Raw genomic sequence first — 15,897 nt, 5'->3', positions numbered from 1 at the left:
CTCCCAGTCCTGTAGAACAAAGAAACAGCAATGCAAAAGTGCAAAAGAGATCAGCATTGAATGATGCAAACTGTAACTTGAGGCAAGGGAGACAGTCCAGAGACCTTGCACACAGATGGCTATCTATGCCAGACCAATGTGGACCGCATCTGATACCCCAGAGCCTACTTTACAGTGATGCATTTGGGTGTAAGAGAAGCATTAGTAGAGATTGCTTCCTCTGATGCTGATAGGAAACACTTGGGCAGGTGCTTCAAGCGAAGATCATTTCCCCAGAAAGGAAAATGAAGAGGCAGCATTTGTAAGCAAGAAATAGAGCTCTGATTGTGCTTTGGAGGACATGGGAAGGAAAGATGTAGGACTGCATTTTCTTCAGAAGGCTTGTCAGCTCACAGGACACATTCCTGTGATGAAGTGCATGTTGACCCTAGGGTAATAGCCCATGAAGCATTCAGTCTTTCACTTTTGTCCTGTAAAGAAGTTTATCAGGCATGTTCCAAACTAGCATAAAACAAAATGTCTCCAATGGAGAGCACCATCCGATCCCAGTTCAATGTACCTGGTATCAAGTGAATTCCCTTTCTAGGACTATTGTAGTTTTCAGTTGTAGAGTCTAACACTCAGTGAGATCCTCGCTGTGGACATGCAGCTCCACTAACTTTATTCTCTACATGTCCTCCTACTTAGAAGAGCAAGTATGTTCATAGGATGAGTTTTCTTCTTGGAACAGCTACACCCATCTCCTGCACAAAATCAGCCAGCAGGCTCTGTCTCGTGATATGCTAGAAGCTGAACAGGAGTTTGCTGAACAGCTGTCAGCTGGGGCTGTAAACGTGTGTGCACTGATAGGATGTATCTCCACTTCTGAAGCATGGTGTCACAACTCTTGGGCTGTGCAGATAGCACAAACATAATTCCTGCAGTCCCTGTTCCAGAAAAGATCCTCTTGACTGAACAAAGTCCCCTCTACATTGGTTTCTGCTCCTAAGACTAACCAGGTGACTCATGCTGCTGGGCTGAGGCCTCAGTTAGTGAAGCCACTTAGGACTTTGCAAATATGTGAGATACTGGCCTTGATGGGGAAGGGGGAGCCATCTCCTTGTATTGCTCTTTTAGGAAGCATGACCTTGCTCAGAAACACTGTAGAACCTACCTGGTCCTACCACTGCCACAGGGCTGGTGACCTCAGTAAGAGTAGGAACATGCAGAAGAGGCACTGGAAGGAAAGGCAACAGAGGCAGTTTGAAATGTGAAGGTGATGATTAGCAACTGCAAATCAGTTAGCTACTACAGCCCTCTGATGTCTGGGCAGTCAAGGACCTGGTGACACAGCCTAGGAAAGCCAATGATATCTGTAATGAGCTGCAGTCCTGATCAGGAGCATGGATAGTGTAAAACAGCCCTTGGGCACATGGACTCAACCAGACAAGGCTCATGGGAAGCAGAGAGAACAAACTACAGCTTTTCAGCCAGAAACTGATTCAAGTCACGCAATTAAGACACTAGCAGATTCTTCCATTACCAGATCGCTCACCTGGGGAAACCATACTAATCTACACTCCCTGAGAACAGCAGGTGCTGCATCACATTTATCGATGAACACTGATTTAGACCCCATTTGTGCCCTCAGACAAGTATGCGTAATTCCCATAAGAAGCAGCATATGCAGCAGTTTAGGATTATAACATGTAACTTTGGGATAAAAAAAAAATCTGCTCAAATGTCAGGGGAAGGAAGTTACACAGTCTCCACACAAGGAGAAAGTGGTACAGCCTGATGCATTTTATTTCTCCTCAAAATTCTCACTGAAAATGTGTGGCTGGGGATAATCACTGCATAGGATCATAGTGATCTGAAAGCAGTGCTAGGAGGTTGGCTCAGAGGACCCACGTGAACTGGAGAACATAACAAGACATGATATGATCACCAGAGGACAAAGGCATGAGTAAATTGTCAGTTCTAGATACAAGTTCCTGTGGTGTCTGAATGTGCCATGGTAGCCACAAAGTCACCAAGGAGGGAGACTGAACTTCAATTTGATGTCAGCTCGGCCACACAGAATGTGAAAAGAAGAAACATCTCCCTGTGGCGCTGAACTGGTTTAACCCTGATGTTCATCATCCCCAACAGATCTGACACAGGCTGCCCTTGTGCAGAAGAAGGTGTCACATTGTGTTGGCAGGCGAAAGAGAACCTCGTACTAATCAAAGTCAGTTGAAATCTTCCTTCTGTGAGTGACTGGCATTGCTTTTGCACACAAAGGTGTGTCACATGGGATTGCCATTTCCTTGAAGGAGAATAGATGGGGAAGATTTTATTTAGAATGACCTTGATCCTCTTTGGTTCAATTAGATTTGCCTAGTCTATTTTTTTTTTCCCAAATGAGAGGTGAAGCACTGTGTGAACAACGGATGCCTTATTTTTAAGATCAATGACCTGGCATCATTCCAGTTCTTGTGAGCTCCTGCAAAGTGAAAACACAGGTGTTAGCCCTTCAGGTAGGCTGCAAAGGAGGCATGCTTCTGCTGATAGTGGCTGTTCAACACTCTGGGTAAGATCACTGTCGGAAAGGTAACATTTTCTCCAGGCAGGCCAGTCAGAGAAAGCAGGAGTTTCTGCAACAGGTTTAACTCCAGCACTGGGTGCACACATCTTAGGGACTGCAGTGGCTGCAGTCACATTTCTCTGCATAAGGGGACCATATGACATCTTGAACTGTAACATACCAGGATAAAGCCCTCAGCACTCCTCAGATGCTTTTGTATAATCAACATCTTTTTGTGAACACAGGAGAGCAGTCCTGCAAGGGCAGCTCCCCTTACAGACAGGCATTTCTCCACTGCAATGTGAGACACATTAATACTGCTAATGCACTGATGGCAGATGCTCTATCTGTTTTCTTTTACATCCACGATGCTCATTTCCATCCTCATGGTGACAGGTTTTACAGGAGAGATGAGACACAATGACAGTCCAGAGCAACAAGAATTATCAAAAAACTGAGAAAAGGGGAAGGGAGCAGAGACAGTTCTGTGAAGAGCAGAAGTAGCTAGAGGAGACAAGGAGCCAATCTTGTGCAAAGCACTACCAACACTACAACACCCACCACCACATGAAATATATTGATTTCAAAGCCACGTACTCAAATAATAGGAAGATTATTCATTAGGACAAGCTTTTAGCTGTAAGGAAGTCCCGGACAAGATCACTCAGGGAGGGAGCAGAGTTTCTGTGGCAAAGAGATTTAAGAGCAGGTTAGGTAAGCCCTATCAACAAGGATGTACATCTAGTGGATCCTGTCTCAGAACAAACAGAGGCTTAACAACCTCCTCTGTTCAGATTTAGCATTTGAGTCTCTCCCCATTGCTTGCTACTTCTGAAGCCTTTATGGTTTAGCTGTGAATACAGAGCGATCCTCCACTTTGGGTGTCACCCGTAGAATTTTGAGATTTATTTAATATCCAAGTAACAAAAAATCACAAGGCAACAGTTGTTTATCCTGAGAATGTATCAGAAAGATCACTGTTTCAAGTTTTGAAGGTTACACAATCCTCAAGAAGCTCTGGCCTGCACTGCAACCAGCTAGTAGGAATTCCTAGATCTCAGAATTAGATGCATTTGTTATTTTAGGGAAGGAAACAGTTTCATTTGTTCCCTGAAGCCTTTCCTATATGTGCCTGTTTACCCACTGTCTTGCAGCTTCACATCTAAGCAACAAAACAGATGAACAAATGGATCCCAGATACAAGAACTATGATTTGAGATATATTTGCGTGTATAGGTAACAAGCCAGGCAGGGAAAACTCAGGTCCCAAGTCATAGCCTTCATGAACACTTGCTTGTACAGAGGCCATAATGTTGCTAAGAAATCCACAGCAAGCTGATGCTTGCCCTTAAGCAGGGTTTTCACACCTTGGAGTAGATACACAGAGCTCACAAGAGGCAGGCAGGCGCTCTAATTTAAAGCCACTCTCGCTTCCCTTTTGCTGACTTTCCTGTTTTTCTAGCAGAGTTCCTGCAGTATGCTGAGAGTGTCACGTGGAAGGCTCAGAACAAACAGTCCCAACCAATCTTCCTGCCCTTCACAGCTTCTATAAAGGCCAAATATGTGCATTCTGTAACAAATGTAAGTAAACACAGCCAAAAACAAAGGCAGATGGGAAACATTATATACCCTTAGCAGTTATTTTTGCAGAACTAGATCCACTAACAGTGTTTGGAGTACACACAGCATCCATTTTTCTTCCTTCCTTACTGGCCGTGACAGTGCAGCCTTCCACACAGGGGTTCATTTCAAGTAGGCTGTGAAAACAAGATGCATAATTAGCGCAGCTAATGACAAGGATGAGTTTCCAGTCTGAGTAGGAGCAGCACATCAAACAGCTCTCAGGCCAGGAGAAGAGTTTGTTCACAGTAAGTCTTCTTTGTCCAATAAATCACGGGATGCTTTCTTGAAGGTCTATCCTTCTGAACAACACACAACCCGGTATGAAAACAAGATCATACAGGTCTTTGAGGTAAGCAGATGTTGTAATGCAGTAAGGATTAAGGAATGTACCGTGCGAGATGTGAAAACCAGACTGTCTTCAAAAATCAGACAAAATGTTCCACCAAGTTACCACACATCAAAAAGAACAATGGCCATTAGCACAAAGAATTTAATTGTCTTCCTCCACCAAGGTTCATCTGGACCTGGCCTTCCAGGGTAATAGCTGGGCTGTTCAGTGCATACCTGAAAACACAGTGAGGTTTCAAGCCCCATGAGAAAGGGGACACTTCAATAGATAGGACTTTCTGATCCAAGCAGTGTCCACCTGAGGCTGGCAGCACCTGACATACCTCTCTGAGGCAACCACTGCAGTTGTTGGGATGCTTGGGTAAAGCAGAAGCAGGCCACCCTAGCAACCTTGGCGTATGGATGGAGCTGTTGGTGTTGGGGAGGAGAAGGCTTGGAAACCAAAGAATGCAAAAGAGAAGGTTTTGGAAAAACATCTTTTTTTTGTAACTTAGGTTCACGGTCAATGCAATGACGCATCTTCCTAAGGAGCTCAGAAACCAGGAAAATGTGAAGTGACCATGTGATCCAAAAGGCATGATCTACTGTGGTCTGCATGGCGGTTTACTCTTCACGGAGTGCTGATGGATTAGAGTTTCTTGATAGATGCATCAGCATATACAGTCTTTTTACGCAGTAAACACACAGCTATCAGATTAATAGAGTCATAGATACGCTCCCTTATAATTACAATCTACATTTATTGAGTAGGAAAGGTTTTGTGTCACCCCAGTCCCTTACAAACAGCTGGACAGGAGAGACAAAGGCATCCACTACTGCACAGCAGCAGAGCTGATGATGCCATCTTAGCACAAGAATGGTATCACAGGCCCCCTGTAGACATGGTCACTCTGGACTATTTCACTAGTTGGTGAAAAACCTTTGTCATTAGCAGAAATATATAGTATTGCCACATGGAGAAAAGCCCACCTCCTGACTCTTGTGGTAGGAAGAGGTTGGGCTCAGCGGCGTGGCAGGAGCAGCTGTGGAACACCACAGAGGAAGAAATCACAGCGCTGACTAAGCGGGGCACTCTGGGACAAGAAGGGTGGGAGATCACCTCCATCTGCTCAAGAGATGGAAACTTGAAACACTGAACACTCAGAAAACAGTTTATTGAAATACCCGAAATATTCAGACATTCAGCGTTTCTTCCTCCACTCTTCCCAGTGCCGCAGCTGGCTAAGAAGCCGCCTCAGGTGGAACTGGCTGAGGGCAGTTACAGCCCGTGAGGACGTGCCATTCATCAGGGTCATTTTCTGCAAGGGAACAAAGCAGAGGAGGAAAACCCTGTAATCAAGTTAAAGGCACTTTCCCAACTCTATTTTCTGAGCACATTCGTTAAATAAACTTTGGAGAATAAATAACGGGTTTATGACAAGGACTCAGGCTTCATCTGATAAAGTGATGTAAAGCGTCCCTGTCAGGGGCTCAAACCCTGTAAAATCTGTGACCGGCTGGAGCCGGGAGTAGATGCACAACTGCTCGGTGTAGCTCATTAAAGTCCAGGGAACCACTGGGTTTCACCGGCCTTGAAAAGTGTAACCTCCATGAATTAACCTGGGAAAAGCTTGCTAAAAACCAAAACATATCAGTGCATTTTATGAAATCTGCAAGGTCTTACAGACTCAAATCCCTCATCTCTGAAGTGCTCTGTTCAATTAACCTCAAAACTTTCACTGTAAATTAAAGCTGACTTTTGGCAGAAGACCTTGAAGGGAGATTTCAGGACAGAGAAGTTAAAATGCCTTTAAAACGAAATCTAAAATGGCCATCTCCACTGTTATGACAGCTGCAAAATCATTTCTCAAGTGCTAGGAGCACGCTTGGTGCGTCCAAGAGCAGGCAGACACCTTCCCAACAGGCGCAGCAGCCCCTCTCAGCTGCTCAGAGCGAGCCGAGCAGCCAGCAGCAGCACCCACTGTCCAAGAAAAGCCGCCCTAAGAATTTCTTGCCTTTGCTTGAGGGTAATAAGGCATCAAGTTACGAACTAGGGAGAGGCAAAAGCATTTAAGAATTCCATTTTGCATACAGAATTATTAGATAATCTTTATAATCTAGCATGAAGAGGCTAAAAAATTCCCTCTTGAGGTCTAATAGTCCTCTTATAGAAATAAAGGCAGCTTATTGCTTCTTCTCATTTGACATGTCTCAGGCAACAGGTGCTGTAGATCCACTTTTCAGAATCTTTCTGCATTTACAGTGAAGTGCCCTGTAGGACAGGTGATAGAGTTGGAATTACATGGGTTTTTTTTAATCAGTAGAATTTTGCTGTCATTCCTGCCAACTGAATTGTAATCGACATTCCTCCCCCCCACCCACAGCAATATGAGGACTGTTGGACTGAGGAAGGGAACTGCATGCTGCTTTCAGCTCTGCATTTACCCACAGCTTTTTGTTGGAGTAAGATACAAACATACATCAGCATATGCTTTAGTTAAAAGCAAGAGCTTGCCAACTCAAGTAGGTTGGGAATTTTCCCTCCACAGAAAAAGCAATCTCAGGGAAAAAAAAACCAAAACAAAAAACAACAAAAAACTGTCCTTGGGGGCAGAAAAGGGGATTTTGTCTAAATCATTAAATATTATTTTTCATTCCCCTTATATCAAAAATCAGCATGCTCTTGAACTAAATCCAAAGTGTTCCAAGTCACGTCAGCATTAAGTTGCATGACTTCAGGCCACTGCTTGCCTGTTGAAGCTGCAGCTTTGGGTGCCATACATTCATGGCCTTTCCAAAATCAACAGGAGAACCAAGTGCTTGATCACCAAGTCCTCAAAAAGGAACACGGATTGAAGAGGCAATTTGCAGAGGATAGCTCCATAGTATCAAACATGACAATCCAGATATAACTTCTGCCTCAAGAAGTCATTGAGTTGCTTATGACTGGAGTCTGGGAAATACCCTATTCCCTATATTCTCTCCTTAAATACCTGCTGATGATTGTTGCTGAAGACCATGCATGGAGATGCTTGTACCTTCACTCTGCCCTGTATGATCATTATTACATGTTTGCATTAAGCCAACTCAGCTGTTTCTCATGGCCATGTCCTGCTCTTGGGAGAACTTGTCTGGGCAGGAATCCAGAGCATGAAAATATGACATATAAAGTATCCCAGGCCCCTCTGAGCATACAGCTCAGTGAGCTGGAACCTTTAGCTCACCAGCCCAAAAAGGAATCCTGAAATATTAAGATGCTCTTGTTAAACGTACCTAAAGGAAATACTCTGGCAAGCTTAACTAAATAAAGAACAACATCATCATGCAAAAATATGTGTGTACAATTTTAATTTGGTTTTTTTTTTTTAGGTCTTAATTTTCAGTCAGGACAAAGACCAACGTTAAAGTATCAGAAACAATTTCCTGACAGCGAAAAACTTTCAGAGCTCTGCTAGCAAAATAAAACCCTCCACTGCACACACAGATCTCCCCAGCCTAGAGATCAGAGGCAGAGGCAACCACATGTGACAGCTATTAATCACATCACTTAACGCCTAGCTGGGCAGTAGGTGGGCGCAGCTACAGGGCACAAGTAAGATCCTACACAAAACACTGTGCCCTGATAGGCACTTATAACAAAGGGACAACACACTTCAGTTTTACTGTCCAGCCATTTCAAATGCAAGAATGGTGTGTTGTCAAGCCTGCAAAAAAAAAAAAAAAAATCCCCGGCATTTGTTGTATATACAAGATCCAAGACAGTTCAGGGTTGGGACAGAGCCTGATTTTTTTTAAATTACATCCCCCTAATTGTTCCACAGTGTTTCAAAATTAGGAGAGCAAGCAAAGAAAACAGGGCCGGTTGGTATTTCCAAGGCTTTCAGATGCTAACAAATGGCCAGTTTTTAAAACCTCAGGTCACAAAGTGTGTACACCTTGCAAAATCATGGTATAACAGAAACTGCAGGGGGGGAAATCCTTTGCTCACTGTAGAAGCTGAGTGCTCACAACTCCTGGCTCCCAAATGTTTTGAAATTGAGTTTGAAAGAACTGTTAAGTACCATTCACAAAAACATCTGTCTCTCTGTAAAAGAGGGAAAGCTACAGTAGGAAAATAAACACAAAAAACTCGTTTGACTGCAGAGCCTCAGAAAGAGGAAGCAAAGCTATCGATTATCAGCAGTATCACTGCACCTGCTATAGGTTGTGCCGTATCTTCACAAACTGAGTCAAACTGAAGGACCATCTGAATCCTGCATGCTGTCTCAAAGGCCACCAGAAGACAGCCAGGGCACAGTACACGGAGGAAAATCTAACAGCTATGCTTCCCTGGCATCCTGATACAGTATTGCTCAGGGACTTCGAGTCACAGCTGATGTCTCTGTGTTAAATAACCCTTGACAGATTTTTCTTTCCCGTGTTTAGTTGTTTTTTGAACCCATATCATGTTTGGCATCTATGATGTCCCAACGCCATGAGCTCCCCAGCTAAACCACACACCCTGCCAATTACATCTCCTTTTGTTTTGAGTGCCACCTGATAATTTCAGCTGGTGCACCTTAATTCTTGTGTGAGGCAAACCATTGTTCCTTACCCTCTTCCATGCCAATATATATTAGACCTCCACCACATCATCAGCAATCACTTTACCAGGCTGAGGAGCCTGCCACCAAATCAAAGCAAAGCAAGGGAAGAGCAGAACTTCTGGAATGACCCTCAGGAAGGGCTCCATGGTTCCAGCCTTGCAGCGAGGACACGCAGACTTCACCTGGCTGGCTGCAGATGTAAAAAGAAAAGATCCTGTTGATTCCAGGGCCCTGATCTACACGTGCAGTTGGGTGAAAGGGCTTTTTTTCTGCTCAGAAAGAATGATGCATGAAACACCAGTGGTTTTTACTGTATCTGCTAGCCTGACTCAGTGTTAAGTTCTCTTCTAGACCAGTATCATGCCAGGATGGTAGACCCCCCCAGACTGAGAAAGAAGCAGGAGTGATTTAATAACCCAGCAACCTCCTCCAGCACAGAAGCAACCATCTGGTGCATTAAACTGGCATGAACACAAGCTAGATGGAGCTTGCAGCAAGCTGGCCCTGAAACCACACGATCCTCCAGGTTCAGCTGCAATCCGAGGCCTCCTTGACACAGCCCAGCTGGATAACCCTGCTTCTGAAAGCTGAGGTGGTTGCCAACTTTTGAGAAAGAGGACAGAGCCCTGCAAGATAAAAAAAGGTAAATCTGAGGACAAAGGTAGGATTGTCGAGATGTGATAGGTGGCAGCTCAAAGCTGCAAGAGGAAAAGCCTCAATGCAGAAAATCCTGAAGGGGAGAAAACCCAACCCCAGATGGATGAGGGCACCTCAGCAGCATGGATGTTCCATTCCAGCAAAGCAGCGGAGGCCAATCCTTCCACCCGATGAGCATGTGTCTGGGCAACAAAGATACTTTGGGTGCCTTTCTTGGTGGTCAGCTGAGCCTTGTAGCTCACTAGCCCTTACCAGTGTGTATCCTACTCACAGAGTCTCTGTGCATGACAAAAGACACCCCAAAAAGCGCTGCAGGGAGAGAGGGAGGATTACAAACTACTGAGAAGCTTGCATGTTTTATATTTTTAATGGTATCCAGATTTAAAGGTATTGTGTTGTGGTTTTGGTTGCGTTTTTTTTTTAAATTTTTTTCTTTTTAATCCAGATCAAGAGACTGCAACCAAGAAAAGCCAGTCTGAAGTGCAGAAACACACTAAAGGAGGAATATTAGAAATGCAAATTAAAAGAGCCAAAGGGAAGAGAGTAGGACATGTTCCAACAAGCTGCTCTGCCTCTCAAGGCCCTGAGGGCAGGGAAGGGAAAGTCAGATCTAGGCTGGGTGTTGAGGCAACATTCTTATTAGTAAGAAATCCAAAGGAGGTGAAGAAAGCAAGAGAAAACAGTGAAAGGTTGATTTTAACTCAGGAAGGAGGACAGCTTGGTCCTCATAGCACAGCACCCTTCCTTCTGCACTCATACAGGAGGTGCCATCCTGTAACAGCAACTGAGTTAGAGGTTTAAGGATGCTCCTAATTTGGAGACCAATATATGCAGCCAGCCCTTAAGGGACCCAATTCTTCAGTAGTTAATCCTATTCCTTTTTTTCCTCTCCTCAAATGTTTCCAAAGTGGCAACAATTTTAACCTGGTACAATGCAAGCCCAAGTGATGGCCGCGTACAGACCATTTCCTTCTTCTAGGAGGGGCAGATTACTAAAACCCAGTAGCCTGGCAAACTCCAGAGCATCTTTTGCACAGCATGTGGTGGGGCGCTCCTCCAAGCTGGGACTTATGTGTAGCACTGCCAGAAGGGCCAGGGCAGGGACCAGGGTTGCTGGGAATTACTTCTGCTGCTGGAAGTCTCCAGCAGCAGACCAGAAGCACCCATCCCCTCACAGGGGGTGCCATGGAGCTGACGGCTCCTGAAGTGCTCTTGTCACTTCCTCCATTCTCCTTTACACTGCTGCCTTCTTCCTTTCCTTCTCCATGTAGCACCCAGAAATGCTCATCTTGTTCAAAGCTTTCTGCAACAGCACCTCCCAGAGCCTCAGGCTTAATCTGCTTCCCACTCCTACTCTAGATTCACCCCTGTTCCCCCTCTGCCCACTTGCTGAATGTGCACACCTTCCTCTCAACCCACCGTGCTTGGGTAGCTGAGCGAGATAAGATCTTCCCGGCCTTTCAGGACACCCAGCGACACAACCGAGCTCTTCCCATAGAGATGTGCTGCCGCCCCTTTGGTTTGCTGCTCCGCATGGTACAAGGATCACACCCACAGAGTACGGTATTTCTGTAAACCAGCTGTTTTCAGTCCTGTTGGCAATCACACAGGTGGTTAGTGCGTGGCTTTTTAGTGTAGTGGGCAAGGATCAAGGTATGGCCTCTTTCTCTTTAGCTCCACATGGGCTTCACTACTTGCTTGATAGCTCAGTCCCAGGTTAGTGCCTAAAGCTTTGATCAAAGCCATGCAAGAGCCAAGCAGTCCCTGTCCCAAACTAAACACACAAGAGGCACATGAGAACGGGAAATTTTGCCTGGACTCACTCAGCAAATGCCCTGCTTTGGCCAGGACTGGTGCAGATAAACTCACTCACGGTGACACCAGCAGTCTGCAGCAGTGGCAGGACCAGGACTTCGGTCTCCCAAATCTCAGTCCAGTGCCTAATAAACCCCTCCCCAAAATAATAAAACTCATCCTTCCAGTCTACATGAGAATCCAGTTGCAGTGACAGAGCCTTAGATGACAGCTTGTTCAGCCACATGGATTTTCACCTTACAAATCTTGCCTATGACTTGATTACTAAAAGCATCATTGTGATGTTCAACACCAGAGATGCTGACTCAGGCTGCAGGGCTTTTCCTTTTTGGCTGGGTTACTTTTCCTTACTGGTTTCTTCAATCCAGTGCACCATGTGGAATCACAAACAGCTGGACCAGCACAACTGAGGAAGAAAAAAAGAGAGGTGGAGGAGAACAGGAGCATTTTAATTCAGCATTGCCAAAGCCTTCCCCATGGTGAAACGGCAGCCTTGCCAACTGCTGGCAGCACAATGAGGATACTTCATGTATTCAGTGCTGCACAAGTGTCCCTTAAGGATCTGTGTAAGAAAACCTTTTTCCCAGGAAGCCCCAGCTTGCTTTTTTTTTTTTCTCCCCTCCTCTCCTTCCCAAACCTATGGAAATGCAGAAACCAGAGAAAGCCCTGTACTTCCCCGCTATAGTCCAAGTTGCTGTTCTCTCCCTGAAACAACTGATTAAAGAGATGGAGAGAATCCTTCACTCTAGCAGCAACGTCAACAAATCTTGAGGGGAAAAAAGCTTCAGGTCAAGTGTAGGTCTCAGTCTACTGCACCAAGTACAGTACTTACTCAAATGTGTTCCTACACCACATCTAATCCACTGGTGAACACAGACTTCAAGACTCTGTGACCATGTAGGATGTGGCCACGGTAGCTCAGATGCTCTGCACATCACAAAAAGTAGCAGCTGAGAAGATGAAGCACAGTACAGAAAAGGCAAGAAGTTATCTTCTCAAAAAAAAAAAACTAACTCTGAAACAACCCTTATTCCTGCGAGAAGGCTTTTGACAAGAAAGTTTTTATTTCATACCGTCAAGGAATTACAAGCCAAAAGGAAATGGCTAAATGAGAAAATATCCTGTAGAAAATGTTGCACGCACTTTGCTAGAGCATCACAACAAGTTTTTTTTCACATCAGGGAAGAGACTCCAGGAAGCAAAGTTCCTGTATCTCTTGTACCTTTGAATTAACCACTTGCCAAAAGGATGAGTGTTTTTTCTTCCATCAGTGATCACAGGCTACGTTGTTCAACCCTGAAACCATTACCCTGTATGGTACCACTAGTAACTGGTATGTTCCCAGTGCAGCTGGTACACTGCAAACCCTGCATCAGCACCTTCCCTGCACGTGTTCCCTGGACACCTGGCTATCCACCTCTTCACAGAAGTCTCTCCTCCTCCCACACACATTCCTTGTGTGAAGATTTATATCCTAGACACAAATACCAAGCTCAGACCATCTGAATAATTTCAAAAAAGGCATGCCGAGTGTATGAAGCACTGCCTAAGTAGGTGCTAGAAACTCCTGGAGCTGAAGGTGGCTGGGGAGATAACCTCTGGCAAGCTGTAAGACTAGGGATAAGGGGGAATGGTTTTAAACTGAAAGAGGGGAGATTTAGGTTAGATATTAGGAAGAAATTCTTCCCTGTGAGGGCGGTGAGGCGCTGGCCCAGGCTGCCCAGAGCAGCTGTGGGTGCCCCATCCCTGGCAGTGCTCAAGGCCAGGCTGGACGGGGCTGGGGGCAGCCTAGGCTGGGGGGAGGGGTCCCTGCCCATGGCGGGGGGGTGGGACTAGATGGTCTTCAAGGTCCCTTCCCACCCAAACCATTCTACAGCTGTAATTATGCCTCCTTTTAAATCAGCGTAAAGGATCCAGTCCACTAACTTTTGCTTTTTACTTTTGGCAAGCGATGAATCAGCTTTTAGCTACTTAGATTAAGTACTGAAGATTACAGCATTGGGGTGCAGCAATCAGCCCCCTGAACCAACACGCAACATGCCCTGTATCTTTCATCCTGTAGTTCAAAGAGAATATTGCTGTTGGCACTGGTACAGCTGTGAACCAAACAGATTCTCTACATACAGTTACAGTCCCTGTAAACTGTTACAACTTAACTGCACAAGCTGTAACAAGCCTGATGTTAGTAACTACACCTAGTGTCTTTAAGAATGATAAAACATGCATTTTACCGCAGTAAGTTCAAGAGGCCATGGGCATTTTGCTCTTATGACATCCCTCATTTGCAGAGCTACAGCCCTCCCGCAGCCACAAAAGCCTTCGGCATTAACATGGAGCACCTTACCTCACAGCCCTGACCCACGATGCTTATAGGACTGGCTAAAAGGTAAACGGTAGCACAAAGAAGAAAGAGCTTCAACTCCTTTTACGTAAACAAACACCCAAGTACGTTTTCCTTAAAAAGCAGCAGGAGCTAACACTGAATTTATCCAGCCAACCTGATGAATCCCCATAGGGATTTGAGAGTAACTGTGTCTTTTTTCCCATTATTTTACCTCAATCAAAAGTTTGGCTCACTACATTAGCAACCAAAACTTGTCCAAACCCCCTAATATTTATATGAGAAACTATTTTTTCTTCTCTGTGTAGTGGCCATGTTCTCTGCCAGCACTTTAAGATACTGGGGGAGCATATTCTGAGCTTTAAGAGTAAACCCTCCTAAAACCATCAGCAACACTCTTGCAACAGAACATCAAAAGATCATAATCTCTGGCGCTGAAAGACAAATGCCACAGGCTTCTCTTGACATTTACACAGCAGGAGAAACTGCGAGCAACCCAACACAGCCCAGCATCCCTGGGTTACATTTAATGCACAACAGCAGTTCCTCCTCTTTGTTTTCTTTTGTTGCTTTGGGGGAAAACACAGCATGGAAGACAGCCCTACAATGGCACTAAACAAAAAACACTTGGGTTTAAAAAAATAATAATGCCAACAGCCTCAGACTGCTGAGTTTCAGCTTCCTCAAGGTGTATTTGCGCAAGAGACTGGGATTTTGGTGCTGCATCACCACCCACCAGAGGAACCCCGTATTTAATGAGGTGAGCTGGTGGACATCCCATCTGCAGGGGTTAACTGGTCTCCCTGCCGGGCTGCTACTTCTCTAGATACTTGTAGGAACAGCAAGTGCCTTGCAAAGCCCTGTCAGAGTTGGTGAACAGGTTGGAAAGGGGAGATGGGACAGATCTGATCTCAAATGACTTCAGAAAGGGAGGCTTGGAAAGCCCGGCTAGAGTTCAAAGTGAGTCATGGACAGGCTCCAAGCAGAGTTTGCCTCTGTCTTCTCCACTCCCATGCATCAGGTGTTCCTACACATTGAATCAAAATACCATGTTTTACACGCAGATAACATGGAGTAAAGAAACCCATCGCAGCTGCCCTGAACAGCCTGTTTGCACAGTATAATCTCTTTAAAGGCAACATGTTTTCATGAATGGCATCTCTACTGTACTTTAAATCCAACAGATGGCTTTATATCCTTGTAAATATTCCAGAGTCTTTAGGTATTCTGTTTTAACTGTCAGATTACTGATGTCCTCTCACCGGCACTCAAATATAAGAAGGAAAATTAAATAAAAAGAAATTTTAACACTTGATCAGACAGTTATTTTCTCCCCTTCCCTCTGAAAAGTGAGCTTGAACCAAATCAGGCTGCCTAGTCATAGCTAAAATTATTTTAAAATAGACCCACCCTGTTTCAGCTGGGACTCTTGCAAACTTTTTGCACAAATAGGGACCGAGTATCAATCTTCTCACATCAAAACCTTCAGCACCCTTCACTGTTACCATACAGGACTACACAAGCTGCAGGGCAGCACACCCCCCCACAGCTTCCATTTGCTGAAATGCCAAAACCCACAAAAATTCTTCACCTTCCAGAGTAGTTGCAGAGACCACAAATGATGCCACAGGGAAACAGGCAGCCCAGTGGTTCACAGCATATTGACCTACCAGCCTGGAGAGATCCAGGAGCTTCCCTGGTTCACAGCCTCTGTTTCCCAAGAGCCATTTGTCCTTTTTCTGCTCCCTCCCCAGCAACTACACCCAAGTACCCCACCTCCCTTAAAAAACAAGAGGTAACTGTGACCCCAGGTCTACTGATTGACTTCTTGCAAGTTTTTGCTTCAGTCCAAACCGTTCTCCCTTTGAAGACAGCTGCCTGCCATCCTTCGGCGACTCCAATATAAGCATAAAAATCTCAGCTAACTGAATTGTTTACTTATCATACGCAGAGCTAGTATCAGAGGACCAAAACCACGGGGGCAAAGCTCTGCAAGCCATGCA

The 15,897-nt window shown here is 45.0% G+C and overlaps 1 long non-coding RNA gene across 1 annotated transcript; it reads right to left on the bottom strand.

Moving 5' to 3' along the window:
- Nucleotides 1-5,530: 5,530 nt before the first annotated feature.
- On the bottom strand, nucleotides 5,531-12,672 carry LOC119150588. Its single transcript, XR_005105141.1, has 4 exons — nucleotides 12,386-12,672; nucleotides 11,158-11,959; nucleotides 9,090-9,271; nucleotides 5,531-5,814 (listed from the first exon to the last, which is right to left on the bottom strand). It is a non-coding gene; the product is annotated as an uncharacterized LOC119150588 (long non-coding RNA).
- Between the last annotated feature and the right edge of the window lie 3,225 nt (nucleotides 12,673-15,897).

The sequence above is a fragment of the Falco rusticolus genome, chromosome 6 (assembly GCF_015220075.1).
Source record: "Falco rusticolus isolate bFalRus1 chromosome 6, bFalRus1.pri, whole genome shotgun sequence".
In the NCBI taxonomy this organism is placed as follows: Eukaryota; Metazoa; Chordata; class Aves; order Falconiformes; family Falconidae; genus Falco; species Falco rusticolus.
This window is presented reverse-complemented; position numbering and strand designations above follow the sequence as displayed.